The following is an 18,402-nucleotide window of genomic DNA, read 5'->3' as shown; positions in this document are numbered from 1 at the left end:
CTCTGGTTTCAGGACACATCTAGAAATTTAAAAGAAAAACCAGTAATTAAGAGGAAAGTGGATATATGAAGTTAGAAGTTAACAAAGTAAATTACTAAGAATTAACTGGATATTTTCTACAGCTCAACTATGTTAGAAATAATTCAAATTACTAGACAGAGAATAAAGTAGCTCATGCAAAAAAAGTAGAAATATTTGTTAATACTCTTCCATATTTGGAAGAGTGTAGAATGTGATACCATCAGTGCAATTCCAACAGAGAATTAAGTCTGATTTAATAAATTAAGATTTCTTCTAGGGAAGAAATCTTAATTCTGCTGCAAAATCAGCAGTGCTGTGACTTGATCTAAAGCCCTTGCTAAAAGTCTGTAGGCATGCAGACAGTTTTCAGTAACTTTTGGTATTGGGGGTCTTAAAACCAACTGCGCCAGAATAGACAAGGAAAGAGTGGGAGACTGACTTAATCATAACCCAGCTAGCTTGAAATTAATAGTCACCAAAATATTGAAAGAATTAAAGTAATCAGGACTCTGAGGTGTATGTCTTCAAAGGCATCTGATGCAAGGGGGATGGAGAGAGTTCAATCCATTATGGTCCTCTGCTACTCCCCAGCTCCTTCCAAGTCCTGTCTCGTTCTCTCTCCCAGCAGCAGCAGAGGTAGTCAGTGAGGACTGCTGTGCCCCTCGGGGATTCCTGTCCTGACACGTTACTGCCCTGTGATATTGCAAAAGTAAACGAATTAAGAACTGACTAACCGATGTTTGAAAGTTAGTCACTTGTGGTGAATCATTGTCAAATGGGAATGCTTCTAGAAATCTTGTTTTAAGGATTGAGGTGAGGGCATATTCCATTGAACCGTTTCATCAAGTAGCTAGAGACAAGGGCAGGATCTGTACTGATAGAATTGGCAGGCTGTATCACACTAAGCAGTGTGGTAAACAAGGACAAGGCAGCTTGGACACCGGAATTCACACAGCCTGGTGAGCTGTAACAATCAAAGGTGCAATTTAATACAATCGGTAATATTGTGGCCCTGCAGGTGTTGCACTTCAGTGTAGTGACACAATAGGAACTTGAGGAGAAGACTGCTTGGGGGCACAGTGAGTCAACAACTGGACATGACTGCTGTCTTGCAGAGCAGCAGAGGAGTATAACTTGGGGTGTAGGAGGGACAGTGGGAGAAGGAAGGTGAATCGTGTACAGTTCTGAGATCAAGAGGAGCCTGTTGAAAATGGGAGTGAGTTCACATAAGTCAGAGGAGATATTTGAAGGCTGACTGGTGTTCCACAAGGTGAGCCTGAAAGGCTCATTCTGCTGCTGTTTGTTGCTTCTTGATAAGTGGAGGAACTTAATAATTGGTGGGAAACACCTTCTGAGGGAGAGCATGCTGGAGGCTAAAACGCAGACAGAAACAGGCATGACACAGAACTGATGGCTGGGAGCTGCAATCAGGCAAATGGAAATAAGTGCATTTGTAATGGTGAGAGAGTATAAGTGCTAGAACAAATAAATAACAGAGGAAAGTGGTGAACTCCACCCAGAATGTTCCCAGGGCTGAAAGATTTTCTGAAAGTGTCCTCTGTGCTAAATACAGGAATTATAGAGAGTAGTAGTACGTGATGTCAAACTGACTTTAGTAAGTCATAGATGCGACTATACAAAGACTATACAAACCTTCAAAGCAAAATGTTCTTCACATGCTCTGCATAGCTGAGCTGGCCTCTCTGCTAGAAAGTGTGTGTGTATATATATATATATAGCATATGTGTGTGTGTATGCTTCAGGAGAGGCATATGCATGGGTGGTGCCTCTTGGCGTGAGATATGTAGCTCCTTTGTTAAATATTTCAAGAGCAACTGAAGAAACTGCAATCCACAAGTGGTGACCAAGAGTTTCCTAACCATGCATATGGTTCTTCATAGACTCAAAGTGGGAAACATGAGGGCATTTCCACTCTGCTTATGCTAGGAAATAATTGCTGTCTGCAGGGCGGACTAACTTGGGTGTAATGCTGTCTGAACTCCTCTCTCTCTGGAGCTGACCTTTCTTGCATATAACCAGTTTTGGAATCTTTGTGCTGCTCTTCTCTTGCAAAGCAGCAGCGTAGATCTTTCTGTTCCTCTTCTTCAAGGTGCATCTAAAGGAGTGTTGAGGAAAAGTAGAATGGGATGGAGTAAGTGTGCAGCAGGCTCACAAGCAATGAGTTTATGAGTAATGTTTGGGCAGGGGGGTTGGGTGTGGGGTTTTTTTTTTGTTGTTCTTTTTTTTAAGTGGACAGTTAATTTTTGAAACTCACTGCTACATTATACCATTACAGATAAGAATTGATAGGCTTCCAGGAAGGATTAGACACCCAGGAAATTATTTACTTAATTTCACATAAATCTATATGATTCTGTTCTGGGCTTATAAAACAGTTGGTAGCAGTGTGGTCTAATGTGGTGGACTGATTATTGTATAGCTGTTTACTAGGAAACTTCTTTTGCTGTATCTGTTTCTAGCTACGTTCACAACAGGAACTGGTGATTCAGAGTTCTGTTTCTAAATTTAATATGAGAAGGAGCGTAATTCGGGCTGAAGGAACACTGAGGGTGTGTGTATGAAGGGGCGGTGGTGATAAAGGGAGAACGCACCCTGTGTGCTAAAATCTGTCATTGTGCCTCTGATTGCAGGGCATACATGCTGATACACAAACAGAATATGCATGGATCAGAATAGCAAACTGCTTTTTGAACACTCAGCTTTTCAGTGATGATACTTGTACAGTATTTCTCTGATGTATTAAAGTAATTTATCTGCAGGGAAAATGAAGCATCTTTGAGGATTGATACCATCAGAAGTGGAGAGAGAAATAGAGCAAGGAGATTTCAGTTATGGAAAGAAGGTTTAGCTGTGTTTTTGTCAGGCAAAAGTCTTCCATTTCCTTTGTGATTACCTCTTGACACTTGTTTTGGAGAAAGCTCTCTGTTCTTAAATGGAGAGTTACAAATGCTGTAATTATCATTACATTTTTTCTTTTCCCCTTTTTCTCTTCCCAAGGTTACGTGTAGGTGAGACAGGCACACCCAGAACTTCATTTGGTGTGACAGTTACATCTGGTAAATACAAGTGGACAGAAAGTATTGATGGAAGGTGCAGGTACAGGCATAATGACTGTGAGGGTTGTTTCCCTGTTGCTTCCCTTTCATGTTTCCAGGCCCTGGGACAGCTGCTCAGCACTGTTAGCAGTGTGTACCTCAGTGTGCTCTTGAGATGTCTCGTGAGGAGCGGAGAGCTCCTCTGTGTTTGTCACTGTGTCCATCACATGTACGTGATCAAAGGAGGAAGGTCAGCTCTGCATGGGTCTTGCAACCCACGTCTGTTCACCACCAAAGTCTTGGTGGAAAGCAATCTTCAGGATTATAGAACAAGAACATGAGAAAAATGGTGATGTAGTTAAAGTTTTAAAGTTTTAAAGCTTGAGCAGGTTCAAAAGATGAAGCATTGCTGTCCTTGTAGATGGGAATGTTGTTTTGTTGGCATGCCATTTGTGGCCCAATGATGGGGACCAGTGAGCAGACTGTCTTTGAAGTTCTTTGCAAGGATAAAAGGAACATCTACAGGCTGCCTTTCTAGCTTAATGTAGCACTAATCTGGCAAAGAATCAAGGATACTGGACTGTGAACACATGATATTGAAGTCGTAGATGCTATGAATTGGCTCTTAAGAGCTGCATCAAGAAACACAGTGAATTGTGATATTTTGTGGCTTTTGTATGACTGCCATATTTTTCCCTGCATGCAGTCGTTCCAACACAAGTAAAATTCTTTGTTGTAGAAAAGCGAAATATTTTTGAATGCTGAGTCTGAAACACAGATGATATACTGCAGCAAAAGACTCTCATGGGATGTTTTTACGAGATGGCTTTTATTTGTTAAATGAGTTTTCAGTAGTTCTTCAGTACATGCTATTGTATTGTTTGTGTGATGTCTTACAGTGTCACTGGTCTGATCTGGACTGTGATGACTGAATAAATTGCATCATTTGCTGACTGTGGAAAGATGGCTTGATCTGTAAGACACATTTGTGTATATGTGCATTTTGTAATGTAATTGTAATCATAAATTAAAGATGTTCAGTTAATGCCAAATATGAGCTGTGTTCATAACTCTTGCTGTTCTTGTCTACCCACAGGAGTTCCAAGAGTCAGAGGGGATCGTAGAGGAAACTGAAGCTGCTTTTTTACTTTAGGGGGGGAAGGTAATGAAATAAGTTATGTCATCTAAGATATCTTGAAAATGGAGTCTTTTAAGTGGTCTTTGGGCTTCTACCAAGGAGCATGCTGCTGGCATTTGGGTTTTGTGCATTAGAGGAAATAAAACACTAGAAATCCCTTGGCTTTCATCTACAGAGGAATAGCTACACTTTGCTGCTGTGTTTTGGCCATGTTGGGTTTTGGCACGGTTATGGTAATTTATGATTTTATATCCTGTGGGTTTTCAGTGACTTAGAATTACTGAGAAGAAGTAGTTTGCCTGCAAGTGGTTGGTGAGATGGTGTTACAGTTGGCAGGGAGACCTTCTCTAGGAGTTGGAGGGTCAGACCCTGTAGTGTGTTGTGGCTTTAACAGTGACAGATGTCACAGAGAGGACTGGAGAAAGCTATAGTAGCTGGCTGTGGTGTTGTGATGTGGTTGATTGTTCCTTGCTGATCCTTGCCTTGGATGATAGAGGCGTAGACCTTGTAATTAAAAAGCTCAAGTGCAAGCCTCACTGGGAAAAATTGAATATTTCATGTTAATATGATTATGCTTTTGCACATTGCTAAAAAACTTCCAATTCTGAGTCTGTGTTATAGTGAAGATTTGAGATCTCTGTTCAAATTGCAGCTATTCACAAACAGCAACTTAGAGGCAAGAAATAATTTTACGTAACTTAATTTCAAGTTGTGCCATCGTCACGTCGTTTTTTTTGTTAACTGAAGGCCATGAAGATTCTCTAATAAATGAGTCATAATAGCATTATTGCTCTTATTTGCATAACTTGAGATCTTGTAGTCTAATCCTGTTGGCCTTTACCTCCATGACTGTTTTAATTTTTGATGGGGATTTTGTTTCTGTTTTAATCCACTTCATGATTACTCATTTCATACAATCAGTTGTTTCTCCCTCATTTAGGGGTAGAAGTAAAACTATTTACATCTTGCTTCTCGTAATTTGACAAAGCAAGGATCAGTGACTAGGGCTGGCTCCAGCAAGTGAGTCTATGCAGAGCACTAAGAAGCACTGTACCCAGACCAACTATGTGTGGAAAAGTTGGCTAAACTCCCAAAGGAAGAGTTTCAGTAACTCTAATTTCAGAGAAATTATTTTTTGTGAATTGTACACCTGCATGGAAATACCAAAATTTCCTGCTACTTTGTATTTTTCAGCAATACATTTGTTCAATCACTTTTCATAGTAGAGTTGCATGGTAAGGAATAATTCCAACACACTGTCAATACTTGAAAACTTTATTTAGGATTAATTTACTTTGTGATTACTCCTGAGGTCAAAGTGTTACTAATGTAGAGAATAAAAGATTTATTCTCTACATATTCTCCAATTTCTAGCCCACAGCAGAATCGTAAAGGTTCTTCCTTTTCACAACTGGTTAGTCTTGAAACTCTGCCTTCCTCAAACACTCTGCTGTTATACAGTACGAGATCTGATGCAATTCAGCTGAATTTTTGGGCCATAATCCTTTTGAAACAGGATGACACTGTATAATGCAGTAAGGCTTTGCGACAGATTAGGGAATTGAACCTTTTATGCACTATAAATATCAAGTGCTAGCAGAGGCCAAGTCAAAAAAAAAAGGGTTTTTTTTGCTTGTGTCAGTTTGAAGAAACTGACCAAGATGCAGGAGCTGGAGATGCAAAGCACGTGGAACTACAGTCCAAGTATTGTGAAAAGTAGCGAGTGGCATCTGAGGCTGGGCACAATGAGACAGACAGTGTCCCTGCTGAGGCAGGAGCAGGGTTGTCCTAGTGCTCTGTCTGACACAGAATGCTTTAACCCAGCAGGAGCTCTGCCACCTGCAGCAGAGCAGGCAGCACAATAAGCCATTAGCCATGTTTCAAGACCAGGCTGCAGCAACAGTGCCTGCTTATGTGTGGTGAGCAGGGTCCAGATTTGGTATTGTGATCCAGGGCTTTGTCACAGTGAACGTGGACATGGCTGTGCCCATATGCAAAAATTTAGAGCTCACAGCAGCAGTACATCACCTGCCTTTTTAGAGTCACCATTTTGGGTCTTACCTGCTAGGTCAGTTGGTGCTATGTGTGGATGTCCCAAGCTTTGTGATGGTGGTAGAGAACAATACTTCATCTGGCTTCCTAAAGCAAATCTGTTTTTGGGAAATTGAAACCAGTGCAGGCTTAAAGGAATAATTGACTTAAATTTTCATTAATCCAAAGCTGCTTGGTGGTTTTATATCTAAGAGAGGGTTTTTCTTTTAGCCTTTGAGGAACTTGAAACTGAGATTAGAATTGCTGTTTAGTCTAAAAGGGAACAAAAACTATAACTGACTTCTGTGCCTTGATAAAATTTTTGTTATTTTAAAAAAAAATGTACTTAAGGCATGATTTGGCAGGCAGAACTCTTGGTCAAAGACAGGCTGTTACAAAACTTTATCGTAAATGGATGGTTTCAGTCTGGCCATGACAAATCCTAAACTCTTTACTGATGGCTGATAGGTATGTAGTCATATGTGTGTTATTGCTGTACACCCACATGCACAGGCAGTTGTCCAAGTGTGTGATGAGATAACAGGAAAATGTAAATAAAGTGGTTGGCTAGTTGTCCTAATGTTCTTGAGTAGATCCTTGTGAAAATAATGCCAGTCAGACTTACAAATAGGTCTGTATGGAAGATGACTTGTGTTCAGCTGTGACGTGATACAGGTCACTGTGTGGGAAATTGTGGCCATTTTGTTTTATTTTGTGTTGAGTCAACAACCTGAAATGCAAACCAAGAGTTCAAACAACCCCTGCTGTCCCCGGGTAGCCTCCAGGCTACCCTGTTCTGAGAGGGGTGTTTGCAGGCCCTGCCACCTGATCACTGTGAGTGCCTGGAGAGCTCTGCATGCCTGGGAGGAGAACTCTCTAGTTGTTCACTCTTCTCACCACCACCACTGCACCAAACTGGTGTTTTCTGGTGCTGTTACAAGATAGAAACTCATTTGGTCCATTGGTCCTGCTTTGTGCATAGGTGATGCCTAGTCCATCACACCTGCCTGTAGAAATACCACTTTTTTTTTGAGATCTTGGTGATTTAGAAGGTAAGGACCCTTCTGCCAGGTCACTATGATGTAGTGCTGTGTTCTGAACTTGCCTTGCTGGTTATTCATGCTTGCACAGAATCTCCTGGGGACCTAGCTGCAGCCTGCTGAAGGATGTGAAAATTGCTTACAGCGGCAACAGCAAAACCTGATTGTTTTGTTTTCCTCCAGTTAGAAGGCACTCTGCTTTTATTTCTGTAGCAGTTGGGGAGCAGCTATTGTGCTACCCTTAAGTGATGTGAAACTTGCTAAAACAAGTTCAAATGGAGAGCACCTGGGATAAGGGGAAGCTGCCCACCAAATAAAAAAGCTGCCTGTGCACTGATTTTCTGATGTCACCATCCAAGCAGATGTTGGCTGTAAAAGTCAGACAGTGACGTGGTCCATGGGTGAAGGTGGCTGCCAGAAACTATTGCAAGTGTGTGTGGAAGCCTGGTTTAATCATGGAAAAATCATAAGTGCTGGAGCAGGAGTGGTATCGTCTGTAAATGGGATTGGGTAAAGTGTCTTCTTTCTGTATTTTTATTTTACTTGATGTGTGCTTCATTATCTATTTTAAGACAAATTTGACTGGAAAGGAAAGCTTTGTTATCCATCTCACTGGAAAGGTAGGTTTCAAGAGCTGTTACATTCAGTGCCTTATTTTTGAGACAGCATCATCCTCAAACCAGTGGGAAGGAGTATGGCTAAGTATATGGGAATGCTGTAATTGTAAAGGGATTTATCTGGACATATTGTTAAGCCTTCTCAAAGATTGCAGTGCATTAAAACGTTAAATTTGATTATACTTTAATCAGGCTGTTATCCTACCTTTTTATCTTTTTCTGGAAGCCTGAGGGAGTTTGGTTTTTTGCTTTGAATGTTACGGCCACAAACATGCTTATCATTGCCTAACAAATAATCACTTTTAGATTGTGAGTCTTCAGGGGCAAGGGTTGTCTGCCCACTCCCTGCTGGAAGGCCCTCAGTGCAGAGGTTACAATTCCAGCTGGAGCATTTGAGTCAAATCCTAATATAAATTTAGCAATAGTAAATATTTAAATTGGAGGTTGTATGGATCTGTTAGTGCTGGTGAATAGCATCAAACAATACGATGGAACCTTACTGAACCTTTTTGCAGAGCTGAAAGCTTGCTTGTTAGAGCAGGAATGCTGCAATCACTGGTAGGACAGCAAGTCTTGGAACATTCTTTCTGTTCTTAAGGCAATGTTTTGAATGGTGTTTTGAGAAAATAAAGCATAAAAAGGAAGGAGGTGATCTGAACTCATCAGCAAAATTTTAAGAGCCCCCAAAAATGTGTTGCAGAGCAATTTCTTTTTATGTCAAAGTACTGAAGTACACACCCTGAACCAAACAATTATGGGACTAGATGGACTAAGCAAATAGCTTATCTCTTACAGAAAGCAGCTTAAGTTTAGAAGAGGAAAAAGAATTATAGTAAACTTAAATAAATCCCTTTGAGGATAAATGCTTCAGCTGCAGGCATTTTTCCTGGCATGAAACCACTGGAGGTTCAGCTATTGGAAGCTTGGCAGGAATGTGGTAACATTAATAACTCATCCTTCATCTGCTGATCAGAGTTTTATGTGAGAAGTCATCGTTGCTACCCATCTGGCAGGATGTCTGAGGTGTAGAAGATCTCTGTGCTTGATAGAGAGCAGGTAGGGTTGGCAGCAGGCTGTCAGCGTGGTGCCTGCCCTGTGTTGGAGCAGACAGCATGCTGGGGTGTCAGGGGCTGCTGGGCTGGTACCTCGAGTACTTTCTGTGACATGGCTTTACAGCTGGACCTTGGCTTGAGCGAGGAACCATCCCCTTCCCCCTGGGGATAAAAGAAGCTGTGTGACATTTAAGTAGGAACAAAGTTAGACTGTTGTCCCATAAAGAGTGGAGAGATTGTTTGAAAATTGAGGGTGCAGCCTATTTATTGAGCTGTAAACTAGCATTTTAATTTTTTCATCAAAGCAGAGTGGGTAAAAGGAAAGGTGGACTTTGAGTGTGTTTCTTTGTATCCTGATTCTCAGCTGCATTTAATGCACCTTCCTACTGCTCTTGCCACAGAAAAGGTCTTGGCAGAAACAGAGGAACTCTGATGTGTGAGTGGGAGGCTTGTGTTTACATGTAGCTTCTTGTGTCACTGGGCATTTTTTTGTGTGTATGCATGTGTGTCATTTGCTTTTGTTATTTTAAGTTTTTAATTTAAGTGCGACCTTTTCTTATTTGCTTTTAGCTAATGGGTATAATGAAAGTGCCACTGCAGATATTTGAAAATACAGTAGCTTGTATATGTGCAGATCTTTATGAAACTTCTCTTGAACTTGTAACCCAGTGAGAGTCACTGTGTTTGCAGGCTGAAGAGATGAACCAGCTGAGATAGGGAGCAATTGAGCCTGTTCTTTAACTAAAGGAACTTCTTGTCTGTTCTTGGCTCTAGATCTCCATGAGGATGCTGTAAATGTTCCAGTTCAAGGTTGCTCACATGTCCATTAAAATAAAACTAAGGAGAAAGTATTCATTGAAAATCATTTACTTCAGTTACTCAGTAAACCTGCTTCCATATGGATGGGAATGCAGTTTAGAAATTAGGTAAAAGAAAAGTTCAGTACTGTGAGCTAAGGTACTGAGGAGAGTTCATTTTGCCCTGAAGAGGCGCTATTAAAATCTGCAGTAAAGTGAACTTCAGCAACATATTTCCTTCTCTTTGGTAGGAATTCCTCCTTATTCTTTAGGTACATTTAGAATGTGTAGTTAGAGCTACTAATGTATATAATAAGCTTTGTATCTTCACATTCTGTGGCTTAAAATCTATCAGCTCCGTGTATGGCAAGTTCAATTTCTTACCACTTTGAAGTTGCTCTAGTTCCAGGTGAGTTCAGAAGAAGGAGACAAACAGACTGGCAGTGCATGTGGCTGTGCATCAGAGAAGAGTATTTTTCAGAGGAATTGCATGAGTTTGAGTGCTGTCTCTATCTGAGATGAAGCAATTTCATATAACAAGCTTTGTAGCCATGTGGACTTATTTATGTAAAAGGAAATTTGAATCACTTGGATCTAAACCATTTTTAACTGTTCTGTTTTTCAGATTTCTAAACTAAAAAGGAAATAAAAGTTTGTTATTTTTTTAAACTTTTTTTCTCTTTCAATCCTTTAAATTTATTTTTAATTGTATTGCTGGGTTGTTTTTAGTGATAAAAAGCAGCCACTAGGGACAAGAGTTACCAGATGTGCTTTTATTTTGGTGCAGTTTGCTTTTGCAACTTGATAAATTCCCAAAGTGCTCTGGTTAGTAGAAGTGCCAGATGTTTACTGTGTGTTCCTCTACTTCTGATAGTGGTCATGAAAACACTGCAGAAACCTCATGGCCTAAAAGATAGGGGAACAGCAGATTCAGAAATGCAGAAGGATTAAATATTTACACTTGAGCACAAGAAGCTGTTAGTTTATTGTATGGTGTAACTCTGATTGCATTGTACATCCTTGCCAGCGCAGGTTAAATGTGCTTCAGTAGCTTTCATTTGTGACTGCACTTGAGTAAAAGGTTTGGTGTTAAACTGGGAGTCCTGCACACACAAGTTGGGCTGTCTGCAACATCGCTGGTCTGGCTGTTTTGGGGATTCTGTGAAATCAGATACAAAGTGTCTGCTCACTGTCTTTTCTCTCTGGCTAGGTAAAACAGAAAATGCTGTTGCAGATTTGGTTACTCAGCCCTGGCGGTGTGACTTTGTTCACTGGGAATGTGCTGCCTCAGACAGAAGAAGGATGAATTGGCATTGCAGAAATAAGAGGGGCTGCAGCAGCAGTGTAAGGGTGGAGTGTGTGTGCCAGGGTACATCCAAGGCATATTCTCTGGCTTTCTGTGCCAGGTCCTTGCAACTCTGCTGCAGGATTTCTGTTCCAGCAGCTGTGCCCCTGAAATTCCTGTGCATTCATGGACTGTTGCTTACAGGTATGAAGAGCACGTTAAATTGAGTATTTACCCTGCTGATGTCTCATTAGCCGCCTCTTCTGGTTACCTTGCTAGGTGGTTTGTTTTGTAACTGTAAAATCACACGTGGTTAACTGACTTTAGCTGGAACACATCTAATCCTGATCTCTACGAGAGAGGACCACTCTCTCCAGTCTTGTTTGCTTCTCCCATCTCTTCTCTGCTGCTCTTCATGGTCTCTGACCCTGCTGACCTGTGAGAAGTAAGGATGGAGCGGTTTTGCTGAACATCCAGCTTTGGGTCTCCCTGAGCTTTCTGAAGTATGCTGGGCACCTGCTCTGCACTCTGAAGCCTGGGGATAAATGTCAGTAAAACCTGAAGCTAGCACTTTTTGTCAAAGCAGCTCTTTTATGGAGTGTGCTCAGCAGTACTGCACTAGGCAAAGTGAGAAGTCATTAATTTCCTGTGCTCTGTAGACATGAATCTGCATGCAGCAAATACACAGCTAACTGTGTTAGTAATTTTGGGGGGTTTTTTGGGAGCTTTAATTGTGTAAATAATCTTTGGATGCTTTGGGGAACTACTCAGAAATGTAAAAATGGGCTTCTGTCTTGAAAGTCATCTTTAAACAGACCTTTCCGGTCATTTACAGCAAGGCAAGAATGAGGTAAGATTTGACAGTTTATTGTTAGGGAAATAATGGCTGCTAATACTGCTTTTTAAATATCACATTGATTACAAAACCATTTGTGTAGGAGTGGTGTATGGCACTAGACCTTCAAAGAACTGGTAAACAAGGAAGATTCAGTGTAAACACTTAAATAGCAGCATCCAAAAGTAGGTTAGAGTGTTACACAACCTGAAAAAGCCCAGCTTTGAAGGGCAGCATTTTTGATGATTTTAAAAAAGAAAAAAGTGGGTTTTGTAGATTTAGTTTTTGTAAATGGTACTAATTTGACATTGATTATGTAAAAAATATCTTTTGTCTCCAGCTTACTGAAGCCTAATATTTCTTTATGCAGTCTAAGCGAAGTAAGATTTTGATAATTTTTTGTTTTGCAAGTCAGTGAGGTTCATGTTGGTCATAAAGGTGATGCTTCCTTAACTGGAGAATGTATTTGCAGACTATACCAGAGATTGTATATATCATGTATATAAATATATAGACATATATAGAGAGAGCCATTATATATCCACTTTAAGAGAAAGTCCAAAATTATAGCTGTGCAGTTTGGGCAGTGGCATGGGAGAGCTGGGGAGATAGGTTAGATGTGGGGGATTTTGTTTGGTTGCTTTTGTTTCTCAAACAGTGAGTATATGAGTTATTATTTAATGAAAAGCTACTGTAGAACTCTTGTTCCTTAGTTGAAATGTTTTTCTCTATGGGAAATATCCTTTCAGCTTTGTGTTCATTGCTTTTCCTTATCCAGTCATCATCCCTTACAGGGCAGCCATACAAGAATAAACCAAAGTAGATCTAGCAGATGAATTTCAAATGGGTAGATTTGGTTGCCGTTAGGTGTTTTGGGGAGAAATGGTAAGTGGGAATTTTTGTTGTTCTGGTTGGGTGGAAAGAAATAATGGAAATCTTTTTCTATGCAGTTTTTAATATTAAATCTGGTTTTGATTTTCCAGAGATAAAAGCACTGATCAGGAAGCATGTGATAACATTAGCCCCATCCTGGTGTTCATGTTCTGCAATCCCTTCCATCACTGAAGTAGCACCAAGACATTTCCTATAGTAGAGAAATACTACAAAAACACCTATGTTGTGTTTCCTGTGAAATGTTTCCTGGACTTTTCAGGCGATAGAGACACTTGGTGCACAAATCCGTGCTTAGCTGAATTTTGGGGGTTCGTTTGCTGGACGTTGAGAAGAGGAGCTGTAGTACAGTTGTACCTTCAGCTGGTTTTGTAGCTTGAGTGGGCTCAGGTAGAGTAAAGCACAATAATCCCTTGTGAAATAAAGCAGCAGAGAGCCAAGAGATAACCTATTAGGAGCTGCAAACCAGGCTAGGGATAGTGGTAATATTCCCACATACTTCAGCAGGACACTTTCCCTCTATTACTCGATCACAAAGCCTGCAGGTGGTTAAACCTTCACTTTGTTTAAGAGTTCTCATCTCAGAAACTGAATAACCAACGCAGGTATGGATGTGTCTATGCTCAGAATGCCTAACCTGGTTTTTAGACTTTCCTGTACGTCTTTGTGCATTATTTCACAAGGGTCTTGGGGTCCTTATACTTGGTTCTGTGGAAAAGAAAATGGGGGGAAAAAAGGATAGTGCCATCTTTTTGACCTTTGCAGATTGTCCATGGAACAATTGATACTGGCAGGGTCCTGGCTAACAGGAATCTTATATTCTGTTCTTACCACATTATGGTCTAATAGTTTGCTTTTATAGGATATTGCAGAAGTAGAAATGGTTGGTGGAAAGAGACAACAAAATATACAGTGGAAATAAACTTATAGTCACTTGATCAAAAACAAGCTAGCAAAGCCTTTTAGCTATGGGAAAACTTTTCTTCTCCTTAATTTCCTGTGGGAAGGGATAAAATAATTTTGCTCATGGTAGCACTTTTTAGCTAGAAATGTTGAGGTTTTTTTAGGAAATTCTTTACCAGATGCAGTAACAAGGCGGATTCAAGAATCTTTTTGTTTCCTGAAACAAAGTGGACTTGTTTGGAGTCTTGGGAACCTGAGAGTAAATGAGTGTATCATGTGCTACAATTCTCCTTTTATTTGTTTGTTCTGACTTTGAATTTGCTTTAACTTTAAATATGCTTTTAAGACAGGAGGGCCAGTGAGTTACAGGACAGACAGTTTTTATCTGTAAGTACAGGAAGAAGTAGGATGTAAATAAACATTAGTGACATACCAATCTGCTGCTTCCTTTTCTGCTAACTTCTGTATTTAAGCTAGAGCAGTTTCTTAGGAAATATCCCAAATATGTCTATTTTGTATTTCAGCATTTATAGTCTGAAATGTGTCAGAAATTCACCAGGCTAATCGCATTCTGACCTCTTTCTAGTACAGCTTTTGTTTAAGACTAATGAAATTATAATTGTTAAGAAGAATGATTTATTAAATTAGTGGCTGCCCTTGCTGATTTAATGTGGACCTATGACAATGCTATTGTCATTGTTAATTTTTTTCTCTTTATATTCCAGTTTCACTGTAACTTGTATAACTGCAAAATAAGCTAAGGTTTAATTCTAGAGGTCCAAATCACACCACTGCACTACTTTCAGAACTTCACGTTTTTCCACCTAAAATCTTAGAAGGCAGCAAGAAACAGCTGAGCTTAGAACAGTTGCATATATTTAGGCTAAAAAATTTTTGTTTGTTTTAGGAGAAAGAATATGCCCAGTAGATAGCTAGAAGTGATAGATGGAGCTAAAAGAAGTTGATACTATCTTAGAATGTCATCCATGTTACAGAACTGGAGACAGGGTTTGGGAGGAAAAAAGGTTATTTGTTAAAATTAAAGCCTTTATGTAGCTGTGCAGCTTTAAGGATCATATTGCAATATCTTTGAATTAAAATCTGTGTTTATTAAAACTAAACAAAAATGTGCTGTTTCAAAAAGGAGTCTGTCCTGGCATTGCATATTGGGAATGAAAAAAAAATTCTCTTCAAGAACTTCACTTTCCTAGTGTGGTTCTGTTTTCATCTTGGGTCTGTCAAAGCCCCATGTTCTGCTGACCCTTGAGGTCCGTTTGGTGCCTTGTAAGCCCTGAAAAGGGCTGAAAGAAGTGAATGTTTTCACCATGAGAATTCAGGTATTTTAACATTTCAGCTGTACAGGACTTTGTGCTTCAGTTTGACCCGTCTTCTCACAGATGTTTTCTGCACTGGGGCTGTGAGTAGAGCATGCCATGACTGGTTTTGAGGGGAGACCACCTGTGGCAGGGTGTTGCAGACTCTGCCTGCCAGACACAGACTGGCATTTGTATCTTCCTTTTTTCTTTCCTTTTTTCTTGCTTCCTTACAGTGTTATCGCTGTAACTTACAATGAAACTCAGAGCCCAATTTGTCACTCTTAAAAGGAGTTGAAAATTACCAGTGAAAACACTCTCCACTTACTCTAAGGAATATTCCAGACAGTAGGTTTCAAAGGCTTTGACTAGTTTAAATTCAAATGGAATAAAGAAAATCCAAACCCGTTACGATACTGTACAGACCTGTTGTTCTGAGTGCCTCTTAATTGTTTGATTTCTATGTGTGTGCAGAAATACAATAAAAGTTAACTTCTGTGGTTATTAGTTTAGTAAAATCAAGCACCAGTACATGTTATGATGGATTTAAGAGAGAAAATAAAAAATTTATTTGCAGCCTGTCAGAATGTGTCTTATACTCTGTGTAGGTTTATAGTTTTTCATTGTGGTTTTTAAGACTCAGAACATTAAACATTTTGGACATGTAAGGAGGAAAATCTGTTTTCAGCTCTTGGAACTGATTTTTACTAGCTAGAAAAAGGTCTGTCTTTTATGAGACAGTGTTAGTAATGCCACAGAGGAGTTTTTTGTGTTTTATAACTCTAATCTGCCAAAACAGGAGCTCTTCTCTGAGTATCAGTAACTTGAAAGAAAAGATGTGTTCAGAACACTGAATGTGGTACTTCTTGGTGTAAAGCTCCTATTACACCATGCTGCCGACAGCCTCACAAAGGATTACTCAGGCTCTGTTGAGTCTCCTAACCTTTTTGGGAATGATTTTGTGTGTGCCAGACAGAAGTCTGGTAGAGGTGATTGTTAACTTTTTCTTTTATTATTCTAAGTCTTCAGCTGGAGCCACTTTGTGCTCCATCATTTCTTTTCCATTATTTCTGTTGTTTAGAGCAGTCATGTCTGCAGTGCCTGGGTTTCCATGCTTTATCTATGTGTTCTCATGGCAGAAGCAAAAAAATCACCTTCTTTCTGTGAAAGGAATTCTGGAGGCCGTGCCCCAAACCGCAGTGAAGTAACTTCCCATGTAATTAGCCAGTGCAAAGTTGAGAGAAAGGCTATCCCCAGAGGAAGAGGCAGTAGCAGCTACCTACCCCTCCTTGCTCCAGCAGTGAGCTCGTTCCTGCTCCCTACCCTGCTCTCCTGCCCCGTGCCTGGCAGAGCGTGGAGATGGAGAGTATGCCTTCCAGAGGGCTTCCCAGAAAGAAAAAAGATAAATTCAGGAGAAAAAATCTGCTCTGCTGTTGTTTTGTTGTTCTCCTGTTCTGGGCAGGTTGGGCCCTAGGAGTTAGGAGGGTCCTTTCATAGCAGTCTGTTCACATTAGCACACGTGGCTAATGCTGTTCATGTGCACACTGTTATTGTTTAAATGTCAAAGGTAGCAATTCCAGGGCAAGCAGTCATGCTGTGACTCAGTGTAGGTAAAGCACTGGAGGCATTAAAGATGGGAGTTTGTAGCTCACTTCCAAGTAAGGCACTGCGAGGCTTCGATAGCTGGGGTGTGTTGCTGGTCAGTGTCCTTCAGCACTTGGTGCAGCAGCTGCAGCCCTGGGCAGGTGTGTGGGGGCAGGCTCAGGCACCTCTCAGGAATGAGGTCCTCGTGGGGCTGGGAGGATTGCAAGACCTCAAAAACTCCGAATGTGAGGGAGGAGTATTTGACAGTCATTTGCGTACTGGAAAATAAAGAAAGTGAGAGCTGGAACCTCCTTCTTTTGCTTCCCTGAGAAACTCAGCCCTAACTTTTAAGTTTTGGCAACTGTGCCGAGAGCACCGAGATGAGTGCTGCAGTGAGATAAAGTCCTTTCCCTCCTGGCTGCCTCCACCAGATCACAGACTTGGTATGCAGGACTGGTAAAAGTTTTGGGAGGAGTGTGGGAGGGCAGGGGCTGGGTATCTCCTGTGTTGGAGGAGACACTTTGAGCTCTGTGGTAGTAAAGACAAGTGCTGGCCTTTCTCACAGACCGAGATGTGGGAGCTGCTTGTACTGGTGTGGGGAAGGAGGGGTGCTAGTGCATGACTTTTAACATATAGACAATTGCTGGTATTGTAATTCTGTGTGTAGAAATGTCTGTTATCCAGAAATAATTAAATTATCAGACTGTATATATGTTGCTTCTGACACTGTCCTTTACAGGTTTGTATGAATTATTATGCTACAAGTTAAAAATAATAAATCTAATGCATCTTGTTACTGCCTGCTTTGATCTCCTTGGACTCTGCTAAGCTGTTGTCCCAAGCCAAGGGAGACAGACTCTGTGGGATAGTGTACATACTGTCTCCTTCCCAGCTGCATGTGTGCACACAAGCTACTTTTCTTTAGAAATGGCAAATTTGAGTCACACATTCAGCAGTCAAAATGATGATTTTACCACATCCTGCTTGCGCAGGAAGCTTATTTTTTTAAAGCTGATAAGTTGATTCCTCCATATTTTGTCAAAACAAAAAGCAAAGCAAGTTATTTAAAGCTGCAGAGAGGTTTGGATTCTCCTGTGGTCAGTTTGCTGCTTTGTCTCAAGTGCATATGTTTAAGACAAAGTGAAAGCCTTGCAGTCAGCTCCTGTCCTACCTATACTAACTGGCTTCCTGTGATCACTAGGGTGTGATAATACCTGAAAAAATGTTTTCCCTGTTATATTAAGAAAGAGTTGTGGGGTTTGTTCTTAGTTAGTTGGATTAAATAAGTTGGGGAGAAAAATGTATACAGTACCAATATTTGGTCCAATCATAGAATAAATGGTTTGGGTTGGAAGGTTCCTAAAAATAGCATCTAGTTCCATACTCCTGCCATGGGCAGGAATGCCACTCACTAGATCAGGTTGCTCAAGTCCCCATCCAACTGTTTTTTACTTTAAAACATCCAAGTATACTAAAAGGGATTGTGCCAAATGTTCACATAGTGGCTGCAAGGCTTTCACTTGTGCTGCAGTGATACTTAAAAGGGAAAGGAGCCAATCAATCTGATAAGATGTGGATGCTCAGTGGGAAGGAGTGGAAGATACTGTCTTGTGCTAGATGAAAAGAAATAAGAGATCTTGCTGATGACATAACAAGACCTAAAATGTGCTGTCCAAGTCATGAGCAGAGTGCAAAGTATTTGCACCTTGTTTAAATGCAAGGTAGTACAAAATACTCTTCATACTGGATTTTTTGTGCTCAGACTCAAGCAGCTATTTTACAGAATTGGATGTTGTGCTCTGTAGTCTAGTGTTGCTCTTCCTTTTATTAATATATATT

General features: G+C 40.5%; 1 protein-coding gene across 6 annotated transcripts in view; it reads left to right on the top strand.

The window, feature by feature from the left end:
* Window positions 1-18,402, top strand: part of LRRC8D (leucine rich repeat containing 8 VRAC subunit D) — a 51,786-nt gene that overhangs the window by 27,426 nt on the left and 5,958 nt on the right. Inside the window, exons 3-4 of one of the 6 annotated variants that reach the window (XM_064428338.1) lie at window positions 3,040-3,138; window positions 4,174-4,239. The exons of 2 other annotated variants lie outside the window; for them this stretch is intronic. The gene's annotated coding sequence lies outside the window, so the exon portion shown is untranslated. Of the gene's footprint in view, window positions 1-3,039; window positions 3,139-4,173; window positions 4,240-6,211; window positions 6,284-16,859; window positions 17,007-18,402 lie in introns of those variants that run through there. 3 more of the 6 variants (XM_064428339.1, XM_064428341.1, XM_064428343.1) reach the window with 3 other exon arrangements.

The sequence above is a fragment of the Passer domesticus genome, chromosome 7 (assembly GCF_036417665.1).
Source record: "Passer domesticus isolate bPasDom1 chromosome 7, bPasDom1.hap1, whole genome shotgun sequence".
Taxonomy (NCBI): domain Eukaryota; kingdom Metazoa; phylum Chordata; class Aves; order Passeriformes; family Passeridae; genus Passer; species Passer domesticus.
This window is presented reverse-complemented; position numbering and strand designations above follow the sequence as displayed.